This window comes from Osmerus mordax, chromosome 6 (assembly GCF_038355195.1).
Source record: "Osmerus mordax isolate fOsmMor3 chromosome 6, fOsmMor3.pri, whole genome shotgun sequence".
NCBI classification, from domain to species: domain Eukaryota; kingdom Metazoa; phylum Chordata; class Actinopteri; order Osmeriformes; family Osmeridae; genus Osmerus; species Osmerus mordax.
In genome coordinates, this window is record NC_090055.1 from 18,234,832 (window position 1) to 18,250,162 (window position 15,331).

At 42.6% G+C, this 15,331-nt stretch overlaps 1 long non-coding RNA gene across 1 annotated transcript; it reads left to right on the top strand.

Moving 5' to 3' along the window:
* The first annotated feature begins 589 nt into the window (after positions 1 to 589).
* Positions 590 to 13,677, top strand: LOC136944572 (uncharacterized). The gene is made up of 2 exons (XR_010876774.1): positions 590 to 726; positions 11,266 to 13,677. It is a non-coding gene; the product is annotated as an uncharacterized lncRNA (long non-coding RNA).
* The last annotated feature ends 1,654 nt before the right edge of the window (positions 13,678 to 15,331 follow it).

Genomic DNA, 15,331 nt, shown 5'->3' on the forward strand with positions numbered 1-15,331 from the left:
AAATGACTACGACAACCAAGTGACAACCAAGTGACAACGAAAATTACCAATGACAACCAAAAATGTAACGGTTATTTTGAGTGTGCACTAATATGGAACGCTCCATTTTAAGGAAACATGTAAAGAGGCGTACTATAAACACCTGTACACCGTACAGTACTTTATGCTCAATAAAGCACACCTCGTGACTCACTCTCAACCAATCAGAATGCTTGATTTCAACCACCCGTATTATAAATGTTAATAAAGTATCAGACATATACATGATACAACACACCAGTAACCAATTGATATTGGCCGCGGATGTGTTAATATACCGAAAATTTCAATAAATCAAGATGGTGCTGCTGCTGTCTGTCCCGTCGAAAAACATTCTAACAGGAGTTGTTTTTTTGGAACTACAGCGAGCTACTTGAACCACGTGGTCATGTGTCGGCAAGATCAGAGAGTGTCGTAACGTTCTTTTTATATGGCTCTGGGCAAACCCAGTTGTTTCAAGCTATGGTTTCAAGTCCTCTGCTCTGTACGGCCAAAAGAGGGCAGCAATACGCCGGTTTTGCGTCTGTTACCCGGCCGTAAATGAGCCGGAAGAAGAAAAAGTGTGCGCTAGCTTTGAGTGCTCTAGCTGGATATCAATACATCATAAAACTCTCTTGAGCGACCCATATTTATATTGAAAATTACATGCTACGAAATACACATCAAGGATAGGCCACGATCATACTGGTAAGTGAGTTGGACACCGATATCGTGCTAGAACATCAATGTTAGAAATCCACAATGGCTAGCTAGCTGTACTCGTTATACGCGCTAGCTTTCTGTCTTTATTTTAATTAGTGCTAGCTTTAGCTAGCTTGATAGCTTCAGTGTCCAGCAAGTGTTAAGCATGTAGTGAATATAATGTTTTTTGGTGCAGCGTCAGCTAGAAAAACGATGTCTGAGCAAATACATACTAATAACTCGTTTTTACTTTAAGTTTGATCTAACCCTTTTACTCCTGCCAACACAACAACGTCTGAACGCCACTTTGTAATCGAACGTGTTGTTAAACCGTACTAGCTTGCTAGCACCAACATGTCTACTATACAGTAGCTATTAGCTAGCTCGACAGTCATGCCAACAACTGGAAGACATGTTTTGTTCAACATCCAGATGTTTGAACATGTAGGCTAGCCAATTTACTAGCCCTACCTGTAAGATTCAGTTTGGTACTAGAGACTGGCCAAATGAACGATTACGATATTAATTGTATTATTGTAAAATACTAGCAAAGGTACCCGAGCTACAATACCCTGCATAATCATACATTTCCCCTCCTTTGGTCCTTCGGATATTACTGCAAAAAATACTGGATTTTAAAATGCAACCAAACAACACGACCTATTTACGAGTAACCCATGCACGGCCAAACTCATCAAGCCTGGTAGAGCCATTGATTACGAGGAATCTTTGCAAATGTGCTGTGTTTTATTATCTGGCGGTAAATCCATGTTGTGTCCAGTGTGTTCAACACTGGAACAATTAAAGTAGTGAAATATGAGTGCCTATTCGAGGTAGGCTTCGCTGATCACTGTGTAGGGGTATTGTCATACATACCCTCCCCTGAGTATATATGCCACTGCTGTAGGCAACACCCCGAGGCTCAACGTTGCCAGAGAGCATTGTACCAGACTTCAAGTGGGGGGTCAGATGGCTGAGCGGTTAGGGAGTCGGGCTATTAATCAGAAGGTTGTTGGTTTGATTCCCGGCCGTGCCAAATGACGTGTCCTTGGGCAAGGCACTTCACCCTACTTGCCTCGGGGAGAATGTCCCTGTACTTACTGTAAGTCGCTCTGGATAAGAATGTCTGCTAAATGACTAAATGTAAATGTAATGTAAGTGATCGCAATTTTAGGATAATTGAAGCTGATATCAAACTTACGCCCTTGAAGTATAGGAATACTGGGTCAAGAAAAGGAAGTTAGTATAGTGCTTTGTGTTGCACACTTCTTGCACACAGCAAACCTTAATGAAGAAAAAAAGCGATATGAGTAATGAGGGCCTTTGCCCCGATAGAGCTTTATGTCTAGCAACGCCCCTGGCCATAACTATTGCTGCTCATTTCAACACAACAACCGACTGAGGAGCAGGCCCAAATCATCAAGTTACAGACCCGTGATGCCGCGCGCGCGTGATGCCGCGCGCATGTGATTAAGATGCTGCGCGCACGTGATTAAGATGTTGCTTAGTTGATTTGGTTGCACACAGACAATCCTAGAATTATAGTGCCTCAAATAAACGCTGCCCTGGAATAAATGCTGCACCAAAAATGAACATTGTGTAATAAACGCAACGAAAAACTCAGAACCCAAAAAATTGGAAAACCTACCTTGTACCAGGTAGTTCATCGAAGCGAGCTAGCTGACTTCGCCACTTGCGATTGCGCCTTTCATCAACCCCAAGTTTGCGTGCTACAGAGCTGTTGCTGCTGGTGAGTGCACTGCACAGCTTTCTGTTTGAAAGCTAAACTGTAAGAACGTTTTGGCATGCTGCTTCAGTACGCGCAGCTCCAATTTTACACTAGGCTTTGTGTTTGACCTCCTTGTCTATTCTTTGTTTGTCTGTGGCCGCACTGCAGCTACAATTCACTAAATCTCTCTTACAAATTAAACGCTGCCTTCGAATAACTGCCACCCTCGAATAAACGCTGCACAAAAAATTAACATTGTGTAATAAATGCTGCAGCATTTAATCGAAGAAATACGTTAAGTATCCACTTTAAATATGGTCTGTCTCTTAATTAAGCAAACCAGTTTTTCACCAAAAAAGAAGAATGCAGGCTGGGCTGTATTATTGGTGTTTGCAATCTTTTGTGGCGTCTGCTTGTCTTGAATGAGTTTGTAATAGCCATATAAAGTACATCGCTTTCTATAAAATTTTCATCAACCATTCATCAGATCAATACATAGCATTGCAACTCCTCACAGTGTTGCGTGAGATGAGTTGTTCGCTTAGTGTAGCCTACAGTCAGGGGCGGATTAAGGTGGTCAGGGGCCCCTAGGCTGCTCTTTGTGTGAGCCCCCCCCCTTAAACATTGTGCTTTACTAGAAAAATGTTTAGTGCCATACATGGTCCACATACAAATAAGGTGAACTGGCATACACAAACATTGAGACAGCCAACACTACAATGTTTGTTTTACATTCCTACAAGTGGTGGACCACAACAGTAAGAAAATGACCACCACACCACATAGGTAAAATGAAAAATTTAACATTACAGACAAAACACAAATACAAACAAGCATAAGGCCCAGTGCTAGAATCATCCCTTTAATGATGATCATCAACAGAGATGTAAGTGGAAAGAATACCAAATATAACCCTTTGCTAGCCTGGCTCTGCCCTCCTATGTACTTCCGCTCAATTTTCATCTTGCTTCTGTACTAAGTCAGGGATTTTCGGTGTATAAGTCGGTTTTCGGACCAAAAAAAATTTGAAGGTCGAATCAGAGGGAGTGGCTGAGAACGATGACGTTGATGTCGTGCATTAGTTTGAGTTGTAGTTCAGTAATGGTGGCGGAGAAAGATGCGAGCTAAGCTATTCGGTCGGTTGTGGCAACGCTGCCGAATATCCATAAGTTAAAGCCGGAGCAAGAACAATCCTTGCTGAGTTTTGTTGGTGGCCATGATGTTGTGGCCCTCCTCCCCACGGGGTTCGGGAAAAGTTTGATTTTACAGCTACGGCAGCTAGCTGCGTTACAGTAGTGGTGAAGGCGTGGGCTAAGGCAAACGCTAGCGATTGGTTATGGCCGATCAGAGTGGCTCTGGGCAGATCCAATAGTTTTAAACTTCAACAGAGTTCCCGCCTTCAAGGAAGTTAACGCTTGTCAATGGAGCGATCCCAGACCCTCTGTACAAATGAAATGTACGAGGGTCTGGTTAGGACCAGGCTAACCCTTTGCCTCCACAGCCCCAAAACAATTACAATGGAAATGTAACTATAAACAGCAAAGCAACAGAATACCCTGCATTCACAGTTCAACTGCAAGCTGGTAATTGCTTTTAGCTTTATTAACCAACAGGTAGGATACACCATCTGCATCAATGCAGAACACCATGTTTTACTGAGGCAAAATCCCAATGTCAGTGGTGGAAGAAGTATTCAGATCCTTAAAAGTACTAATACTACACTGTAAAAGTGCTATAATCCTAGGATATCTACTTTTTATAAATGTGTTTCTTGATTTTCTGGCAGAGAAGTCCTTAATAAGGCCGGTAAAATCCAATTTGCGCAGAATGTAATTTTCAAGGGACATCACAGACAGGTGATTGAGTCGGTTTTGGCCCATCGTGGATCGGAGTCTATTTTTAATGAGTCCCAGTTTTGAAAAAGAGCGCTCCCCACTGGCGTTGGTTAGAGTAAGTAAGTAAGACTTTATTTATATAGCACTTTTCATACAAAAATTGCAGCTCAAAGTGCTTTACATAAAATCAACAAAAACAATAATACAAGTGAATAGATCTAAAACGTATAACAAACCAAACTAGCCGCACTCTATCTGCGGTCTCTCGAATCCGTCTTAGATCCGAGCTGCCACTTGCAGTTTTTAATACACAAACATGACAAGGGGGTAGACGGGACGGGAAGACATGGTTAAATTTCAGCATAACATGTGGAGAGAGAGGAGAAAAAAAACGCAAACCCCCAGACTATGCTCCTAGAGTACAGTGTGGGAACAGGCAAAAAAAAAAAAACCTCAGCACATACATTGTACAACATTACAGAACCACATGACTTGCAACGGGGAGGGGGGGAGGGGTATGGACAAGCAGCATCTGGACCCTCAGCCATAATAGGTGCTGGTCACAGACCCGCCAGCCACACCGGGGGAACAAGCAGGCAAAGGCGTTGGATGGGGGAAGGGGTGTGATAGCATATCTGTAGTAGATGAAAGTTAGTGTATGAGTGTGCCTGGGTTGGTGCCTTCGCCTAGGCCACAATCAGTCAGATTCTCAGTTCGCAGATAGTATTGCCATGGAGACATCCTTGGTCATGACCCAAGACAGAGACGCAATCCACAGTTGTCTGTGGGAGGGGGAAGGGAAGAGACTACAGAGAGTCTCACTGCAGCGCTCTCCAGGGGAGTTGTTGTTCCAGCAACGGCCTTGGCCAAGGCCTGAGCTGGTTACGGGCCCGAAAGCAGATAAGATTGGGGTAGTTGTTTGGTCGAGTAGGCGCCTTCAATTCCACGTCTACTCATCATTATGGCCTCCAAGTCGGTTCACTTTCCTTTGCAGAGCCGCTAGCTTCTCCATGATAGTATCCAAATTGCGTTCAAAGCGTTGTAATGTCACAGAGAGTGCCACCAGCTCTGCCCACCGCATCAATCATGTCGGGCAGCCTTACGGGGCTTTTGACAGCTGCAGTCGTTTCTTTAATTTTCCGATATACCAGGCCAGCGCCCAATCCAATCAGCAGAAAGCCTGTAATCATGGTTCCGAATAGAAAGATGTCTTCTACGTCCTCCACGGAAAGCGCCGCTAGGCACACGACACGCCACTTATCCCACGCGTCCATCGAGTAGCCAGCTGCGAACGTCCCGTCAGGACAGTTAGGTTCCACCGAACCCGAGCATCTCTTCGAGAAGATGGTGTCAATTGCGTTGAGAGACCAGCTAATCAATTTCATGCTTCTTGCTTCGGAGAGACTCTCTCTCTTTGTGTTTGACCTCCTTGTCTATTCTTTGTCTACGGCCACACTGCAGCTACAATTCACAAAATCTCTCTCACTAATTAAACGCCGCCCTTGAATAAACGCCGCCCAAAAATGATCATTGTGTTATAAACGCCTCAATGTTTAATCGAAGAAATACGGTAACATGCTTATTATCAGCTCAAATTCCACATAGCCTACCATTGTGCAATCTTAAAAAATCCCACTCTGTGTCCATAACTTCATATTTTATTTGTTATGATCTCAGCTATCATCTGCATGTTGCAACAATGACACAAGCTTTCACTGTCACAGCCTGCAATGGTCGGATTTGGATGGGGTTGCTTTGCAACGGAAGAAAAGCTAATATGTAGCTTTCAACAGCACGTTTATGGGATCACAAGAAAACTAGCTAGCTGGCTAGGGCTGGGCGGTATGGCGTAAAATATTTATCATGGTATAATTCGTAAGCACTGACAGTATCGGTATATATCACAATATATTAATTATTCTTAAAATGTCATGACAATGCAATCCGCACTGCAGCGGCTAATCCACCGCACTCGGACGGATTTTGATTGGGTAACTCCGGTGTGTCACAAGTTGAATTTTCCAAATTTTGCAGTGTTTAATTGCCACGGAAGAGCGACTTCTCAGTAGCCTACGCGTTCAACAGTAGCCTACGTTTGTGGGATCGCAAGAAAACTCTGTTAAATATTTGTAGTAAGTTAGCTCTAGCTATAAACAATTATGGCTAAATACTCGATTCTGTTGGCCTGCAATCAACATTTCTCAATTCTAACCAACCTGGCATTGGATTTGTCAAACGCATTCTGGTAGATTCATTTTCACGCACATGCACGGCTTTCAGGTGGTGAACAATATTGCTAGTGTTTCCACCCTTTGGCTAGCACAATTCGACGACACAACTTACAGAGTAGGCTACTGTTTGTTGGTAGATGTCGGATAATTTGAAACCAAACAACTTCCAAATGACAGAAGAGGCCCCCTTTTTTTCTTTACCAATTCTTCTTCATCCGGCAAATCAACCCCACTGGCTTTATTTTCAGACATCATTAACCAGTCCCCCCAGGATTTTGCAGGCCTTTTGTGATAGTTGCAGCCTGTTATGGATTTGTAGCCGGCCACACAGTCACTCATAAATACAATGTGACGAGGGTCAAACACCCTGAATTCTTTAAGGAACTCAATGGCAGGTTGTCCATCTGACATATGTGTTCAGTTTGTCCTCTGCATTGTTGTGTGCCTGTTCCACTCTGTTCAGAATCTGCATTTTGATGGCTACAGACAGGTTAAGTCCCTCAAAGTATTGAGCACATGCTTCGTAGTGGAGTTCTTTGTTGACCTCCAACTTCATATGCAGATCCTCCAGGTAGTCAAAAACTTTGGTGACTATAGGGTGTCTGCTCTGGAAGATGTCAAGAAGTGCAACGATTACTTTGCACTTATCTGCTGTGATGCTGATCTGGACCTGCAGACTTTCAGCCATGTTGGTCTCCTGGAGCATCTTGTGCAGTCTCTCCACTGATGCAGGTGTGGTTTTGCCACAAGTCTATGAATAGAATAACCAAAAAGCACAGTATTTAATTTATGCATCATAATTTTGTTTGTCTCTCCGTGTATGTGTTGGTCTGTGTGTCTTTGGTGGTAATTATAATTTGAAATGTATATTTGTAATACTGCATTATGAGCAAAGACAATGCCACTTACATTGATTTTCTTCTCAATGAATTCCTTGTACAGTCCAAAGTGTTCTGAATGGTACTGCACTGCAGTGAACCACGAGTTCCATCGAGTGGCACATGGATTTGGAGCCATGGTTGCTTTGCTTCCTGATGGCATTTTTTTTTGTCAGGAATTGAAGATATCTTCTTTTGCGGGAGCCAGCATGGTAGAACATTTGGTAGAAACTAAGCGTGAATGAATTCAGTTGGTCAAAAGGTCTCCGAAAGGCACCGCCTATCAAATTCATGATCTGAGCCATGCACGTTACATGCAATGAATTTGGGTATAAGGACTGCAGCGCAGCTGTATAGGCCTTCTTCATGTACGCTGCATTATCAGTGTTAAACACTATGACATCATCATTATCAATGCCGTACTCTTGAAGACACTTGACAACAGCCATAGACACAGTGGAGTGGTTAAACTCCTCAAGGAACACTGTGTCTGAGAGGTAGGCCAAAATTCTTCCAGACTCATCCTTCTCCAGTGGTGCAATTAGAATGTTCAATACACATCTGCCCTCTACATCTGGAGTTTCATCAAATATGACTGCAACAGGCTTTTTGGCTAAATTAGTCTTGAGAGCTTCTTTCTCCTGCAGGTAGGCGTCACCCAAGTATTTTTCCTGGAGCTGGTGGCACCCAGGTATCGCTCCACCATTGACAACTTTCTCTTTGAGGACATTTCTTAATGCTGGATGGTCACTCTTGGAGAGTGGAATGTTTACCGCTGTGCATGTGGCTACCCAATCTTCACAAATCTAAGGGCATAAGGGGGAAAAAAAACATATAATTAATTATTTAATTACAACGAGAGAGAGATCATATTGACATGCAAACGAGAAAGCACACCAGTGCCACTGCATGATAAGCTATACCAACGTTAACATTAACCATGCACATTCAAAACAACTTGCAATTGACCTGGATGCAACAGCCTGTGTCAGTGTGATTTGTCTCGTCGTCTGACGTCCTGTCCGCGTTTCTGCCATTCTCGCCATATGTTTTGCTGTGGCAAAGTTCTTGTCAATCGAAGATTTTCTTTTATGTTCGATGACTGTTGCATGTTGTGCAAAATAATTTCCCTCCGCTTTCGTGAAGAATGCCAGGGTACTGCTTTTCGCGATCTTTGGCAGTTATTCTTGTGGGAAAATGTGAGACATTCGATGCACACGTCTGCTGAAACTCTGGAACTCAATACGGAAGTAAGGCGGAAGGGAGAGAGTGAGAGGACACTTCTCGCTCAGTATTCGTTTGTGCAATTGTCTGTCAACGGTCGATGATGCTGATTGGCGGCTCACTGGCATGTCCCTCCTCCTGCCAGTGGCATTTAGTTCCGATGCCACATGCCAGTTAAAGATTTAGCCCCTACTGGAGAGAGTTGTGGGAGACGACGATAATTGGTCAAAGTTGCAGGAAAATTGCGGTGATTGGTTAAAATCATCGCGCTGAACTCGTGGGGAATCGTTGAATTTGCGTGAATTGGTGCGATCGCAACATCGCAAATTCCTGGAGGTTGTGATTAACGCTTGCTTACACTTGCCAACAAAAGCAGTTTACTCATATGAATGTTTGCTTCCTCTGGAGTTGCGCTAGCTTGTTTGTTGACTTTCATTGGCTGGCACAATGCGTGCAGCGTCCATGCTGCTTTTTTTTTTGTAAAAGATACAAATTTGAACTAGCCCACTAGGCAGTATCACTTGACTTATATTTTACACCAAACAGAAACACTTTGCTTAATAAATGTATTAATATATCATGATATCCATGATATTGCAAAATCCATATCATGGCACAACGCAATACCGGTATTCACGTTCATACCGGTATACTGCCCACCCCTAATGTTGGCCTACAATAAACATTTCACAATTCTAACCAACTTGGCATCTTTTCTTGCATGGCTACACTATTCCATGCTGCATTTTTTATGTTGTGTCATATAAAACCGAACGATAAAGCCTGAAAACGATGTTCTACTCCATCTGTGCAATACTGGTTATGAGGATGTGGAAGATTGCTTGCTATGTTTGCATAGATTGATTGCGATATAGCGTTAAAGTACTGTACAGTAAAGTCATGCTGTGCCTGGTATATTTCTATACCGTTCATACCATCCACCCCTAGTGTGCAGCTATGCAGGCGAGGGGTGGGCGGATTGATCAAAATTTTCAATATCGATACCCACGTTATCAGTATTGATCAATACTTGCGTGATGAGATCGATACTTAAATTTCTCTTCTCTACATTCAGTACACAATTCCCTTCACATCACAGTGGTTATGCAAACACTTCTCCTCTCGCTTTGCTCAAGCTCACTTTTCCCCTCCCCCACCTCCCCTGCTATGCTGGGAGTTGTTGCCAGCGTGCACATTCAGTAAAATGACCCAGCAGCACACTATACAAACAGTATTTTTGACAAAACTCTTTGTCCTGTGTTTTATTATCAGCATAATCATGATCGATACCAAATTTTGCAGTATTGCACACCCCTAATGTGGCCTAATGAGACCCCCTCTCCTGGCAATGCCCTTCCATGCTCTGTTCAACAGGATCAGAATTTGCTAATTGTTTTTCTATTCATTATTCTAATAATTTCAGTGTACATTTAAAAGTGACAATTTTACACAAGACTGAAAATGTACATGGGAGAACTACCAGTTGTTACCATACCGTCAACGTATCTTCATCATCATAATCATCATCATCCTGTGATGAAAAGCATTCTGTTTGGGGTTACTGCTACTACAAGTTGAAATAGCCCCTAACTTGTACTTTGTATCATGTTAAATATAATTAAATCCAAGGTGACATAGGTTACAATCACAAGCTTATAGGCCTATGCTAAATATGCCATACCTGTTCGTAGTATGTTTTTATATTTCATTTTAAGATGCTGCCAAGTGCGCTTTGCGCCTGTGGGATGCACCTATGTGAACATGCCATTGTTTTCAATTACATTCCACCACTTTTTCACCTTTAATATTAATGGACAGTGTGGTTAAACGTCCAATGTATAGACTGCTGCATTCAAATGAATGCCTTGACTCGGCCAGCAATTGAAGTGCCTTTAAGGTGCCGATCCACTAGGGTGTTTTTTTCCGCTCTGCATGGTTTGCTAGCAGCTTTGTTCAAATAGTGGTTGTGATTGGGATTAGCATTTACTTCATTGTTGTGCTAGTTGTGTTATGCTTGCTAGTTTAGTTTTACTGGTCATACTGATGTTGCTCGTCCACAAATGCCCTAATAAAGACATACAAACGCGTGCTGTGTGTGAATTGTTGTTTGTGAACCAGGAATGTGATGCTGCTGCATAATCATAGCAATAGGTATCTATCTTTCGCTAGATGTGGCTTTGATAGCTAGGAATGGATGACACATATTACGGGATGTATGAACATAGATGCCGGGTTGGTTGCAGTGTTCTTTCTAGGCTGCTTCTTCGTCTAACTTGCATGCAGCTTCGAACGTAAGCACGACGCACGTTTTACGTCTGTTACTTTCACTATTCAACTGGTTCAGCCCTAAAGAACATACAGCGGGGTGTCGTAGAATCTTTTTACAGGCAATTATAATGTCAATTTTAAATGTCCGATTGAGTTTTCAGCATGATTGCGAGACGTTGTTACAAAGTGGCCAACCTCCCTAAATCTAATGTAGAACAAATGAGGCTAGGTGTGTGGGTGGAGCAAATATTGTCTGTTTGTCTAAACGTGGTCTAGCCTAAATCTACAAGTAGACGTTCCGATATAATCATTTTTGAAAGTGTCTATGATCCTGGAAATGTATAGTAATGATCTCGCCTTTTTGTTCCTTTTCCTTTCAGGATTGATTTCATCGGCCTCAGGAAGATGGTCTCTAGCATTTAATCTTTGAATAGCCTACTACCCCAATGGATTACCTTCATCAGACAGATGGAGGAGCAAATACCTACATCTGCACAGAATGTGGAGATGGGTTCAGGGTCTACTCTGCTTTGTTAAGCCACTTGTCTATTCATGGGCCCTTGGATTCATTTTCCTTAGATGGGTCCTTCAACGGGTTTGATGTTGCCCGTGAATATATGCTCCATGACAATGGCACACTTACAGTGGTTGACAGATCTGGGCAAACCAACGGCTCTTCTAACTGTAAATCGGTATCTCCGATTCTTGAAAATCCCACCCCGTCTGAACCAGTTTACTCCTTTAAATCAAAGATCAAAGAGAGAGTCACTTCAAAGCCTCCTGTTGACAACTCAACCCCTAAAACGTATGGATGCGAAACATGCAGTGAATCATTCAGCAGTCTGCGTGGTCTACAACAACATCAGCAATATCGAAAGACAGAGGAGGGTCACAAGTGTACCTTGTGTTGCAAAGTATTTTCCGATAGAGAAAAGCTGAAGGGACACTTAGTGGAGCATGCCCATGAGCGATTTTACTGCTGTGGTCACTGTGGGAAACGCTTCCTGAAACTGGAGGGTTTCTATGTCCATCAGAAAGAGCAGCATAAATCACCTGGGTCTAAGTCAGTGAACAAGTCAGACAGAAATCAAGGAAACAGTGCAGAGAAGACTTACTCTTGCAAGAAATGCAATTTGCACTTTTTCTGGCTCTCGGACTTGCAGAGCCATTCACTCAGCCACTGCAAAGAATTCACAAAAAAAGAATTTTCCAAACCCCCTGCACCAGATGACAAAGTGCAGCCTCAGTTAAACGAGACATCTCACAACAGTCTGAACAACAATATATCTATCAATCTTAAGACCGAAGGCGACATGGCATCAGAGACTCAATCGTGTTTTAGACCTTACAGATGTGGTTTGTGTGGCGACCGTTTCCAACAGTTGGCCAATTTAAAACTGCATCATTACTCCCATCAAACAAAACGTGATATTGATCAGACTCTGCCGAAGGGGAAAAAGCCCACTGTCGCATCACCTTCAAAGGGTAGAGGTAGGCCTGCACATATCAAAAGACCCCCTGGTTCTAAATCGCATCCTTGCAAATATTGCCACCGTGTGTTCAATCACTCCAGTAGCCTGTCTCGGCACATGAGATACCACAAAGGAACTCTTCACACTTGTGTATTCTGTGGGAGACATTTTCCCCAACGATGTGATGTCAGGAGGCACATAGCCATGTATCACAAAAAGGAACTGGAGAAGAAGCCTGGGTTGAAATACCTGGCATTGCACACCAAGCCAGAAGCTGACGCTGAAACTTTGATGAAGTCAACTGAACACAAATGTAAGAAGTATTCTGACATTGCAGAACTAGTTGCCGATGATGAGCGGAGGACAAAGCAACAGTCTAAAGCTTCTAAGCCAAGGGTCAACTACAAGTGTCAAGAATGTGGGAAAAAGTTTGGACTGCAATGCGTTTACCAAAGGCACTTACGATATCATAAAAGGCAACCAACAAGTAAAACGTTTAAGTGCCCTCAATGCCCTAGTTTCTTTAAGCAAGCGTCTGCTCTAAAGCGGCATCTTGACAATCACCCAATTCATTTGGAAGTATTCACAGATGAACAGAGGTCTCGAACGGGTTTCAGTCAGGACCCTGACCTAAAACAAGACGGTACAGCGGCTTTGGAGGATGACGAAACCATTGAGGACGTTGAGGGTGATCAAGCGTCTTCAGTTCTTTATGAATGCACAGAGTGCACAGAGACATTTTCTTGCTTGCAAAGATTTCTACAGCACCAGACTTCTCATGGGTCAGATAATGTTAAGTAGTTAAGCGGTGTACCAGATATTTATGTTTCTTCTTATTGAAGTCAGTTTTTGCTGGTACTTCCCGATGGTCAGATTGTGTTGCAGTCCTAAATTTATGCGTGTTATTGATTGAACTGTGACAGAAAATGAGTGACAACTGTAATTTCATCTAGTCACCCTGAATCAAATACGATCCCAAGTCTAGGTAGGTATGTTACGCCAATGTATGAACAGAGAAATTATTAAAGCTTTCTTTTCCTTTTTTAAAGGATCACTTGAAAGGATAATGTGCCTACTTTTATTGTGTGGATAATTTGTATGTAATCCTAAACCAGTCACCGACAGGAAGCTGACCTTTTGCCATTTGTGTATCCTGTTCTCTTCTAAAGTAATTGTGTTAAACATACAACAATACGTTGTTTAAAGGAAGCAACAAACACTAAATTAGAATGTTTTTTTATTTTTTTATAAGAAATTACTGTTGACAAATTATCATTTTAATAAAATAAATCTTAGCATTGACAGCTAGATACATTTGAACATGTTGTCCACCAGGTGTCATTACTCAAGTCACTAAACTGGTCAGTTTTCTATCTTGGACTACTTATTGAGTGACCATGGACAAATTATGTGGGTAGTCTTACAAAGTATTTTTAAATGATGCAGTTGCTACTCTTCCTCAACTCATCAATTACATATGGTCTTAGACATAGTTGTTTTGTTGTGAAAATTGAGTTAGTCCACTGTGGTCTATGCATTACTACACTTGATAAAATCTATCTGACCTTCATGCAGGACAAAATGACAAGAGACAGATGATGGATTTTGGCAATGAGCATAACTTGCCATCCTTTTCTGTAGTCCCAGCACCCAATATCCAATCATGTTAGGAATGGCCCTAAAGGAATGGAATGGAAGAAACTTTCTGTTGGAGTTATCATTGTATGCTTTTTGGGACCATCATGACTTCAGCATAGTTGTGTTATCAAGCAGACTTTGTATTCATCCTGAGACCATCCTTTTGAACAACTCTAAAGGTGTGTCTGTGGCCAAATGTCTTGGCTCTGTTCCTTGGGTGACGGGACTGCTTCAGCCTTCTAACCTCAATTCAAAGTACTCAGTTGAGGGAGCGCTGAAAAGGTTTCTAAAAGAACACTGAAAACCGATTTGTGCTAGAGTAGTAGTGTTGACCCTCTTCTAAGAAATGTAACTCACCCGAACACAAAATGTCAGTCTGTCTGACATGCTTGTAGGCCTCTATTAAGCAATCAACAATTGTGTAATACTCCAACATTCCACACCAACTCTAAACTGGAGCTTCGATCATGTGACATAAGTACCACTTGGGGTGAAACAGGCTCATGTCTGTAGGTTATCCTCACCCAGTTATACATGCAGGAGTTGAACAGACATGATTAAACATAACAGAGATGGGAAAGACATGTGTAGGGACTGTCTAGGACTTGGTCCCAAGTCCTAGACAGGGGGGTGGGGGGGTGCAAACACACGTTAAATGTCGCGGGGGGGGGGGGGGGGGGGGACGACACACCAAATCTCCCTCCAAGGTTTTTTTGAAAAGTTGGCAGGCCTGTAGGGAGCAATGTTGAACTGTATACAAATGATACCATCATCACAATGTGGAGTGATCACCATTTCCTTTGACAATTTCTTAATAAACCTGTGTACAAATGTATCATGTCAAAAAACCTCATGGGTAAAGGTAACTTATCATTCTACATTTCAGGAAAAAAAGACTAGGCAGAGAGCCATTTTACCAGTATGATACCGAATGGGCCTTTGTGCTTTCAGTTTCTAAAATGGTGGACAGCAGAAGACTGCTTTCAGTCAGTGTTACTGGTTACCATGGTATTCAATACGCATTCAGAGAGATGGATCATCCTATACAATATGAGTTTCGTGTAAATACTTTGCATGGAATTGTGTGCGTTGCAGCACTGTCCAGGGGATCACTGCTTGCCAACGCAACCGCCTGGTGTGGCTCGAGTTGCAAGGGCGCCATTTCACAGGCAGAAAATGCTGCTGCAGCAGCACTTGGTCCACTAAACCCGCGCCCCTAGAGGTAGAAAGGAAGTTACAAGATAGATTGAGCGCAAAAACTGTATTACGCAGCCAAAGAACATAGAGGGCGGATTCTAAAAAGGTTCTTCTACCGTCCTATTGGTTCTTGATGATT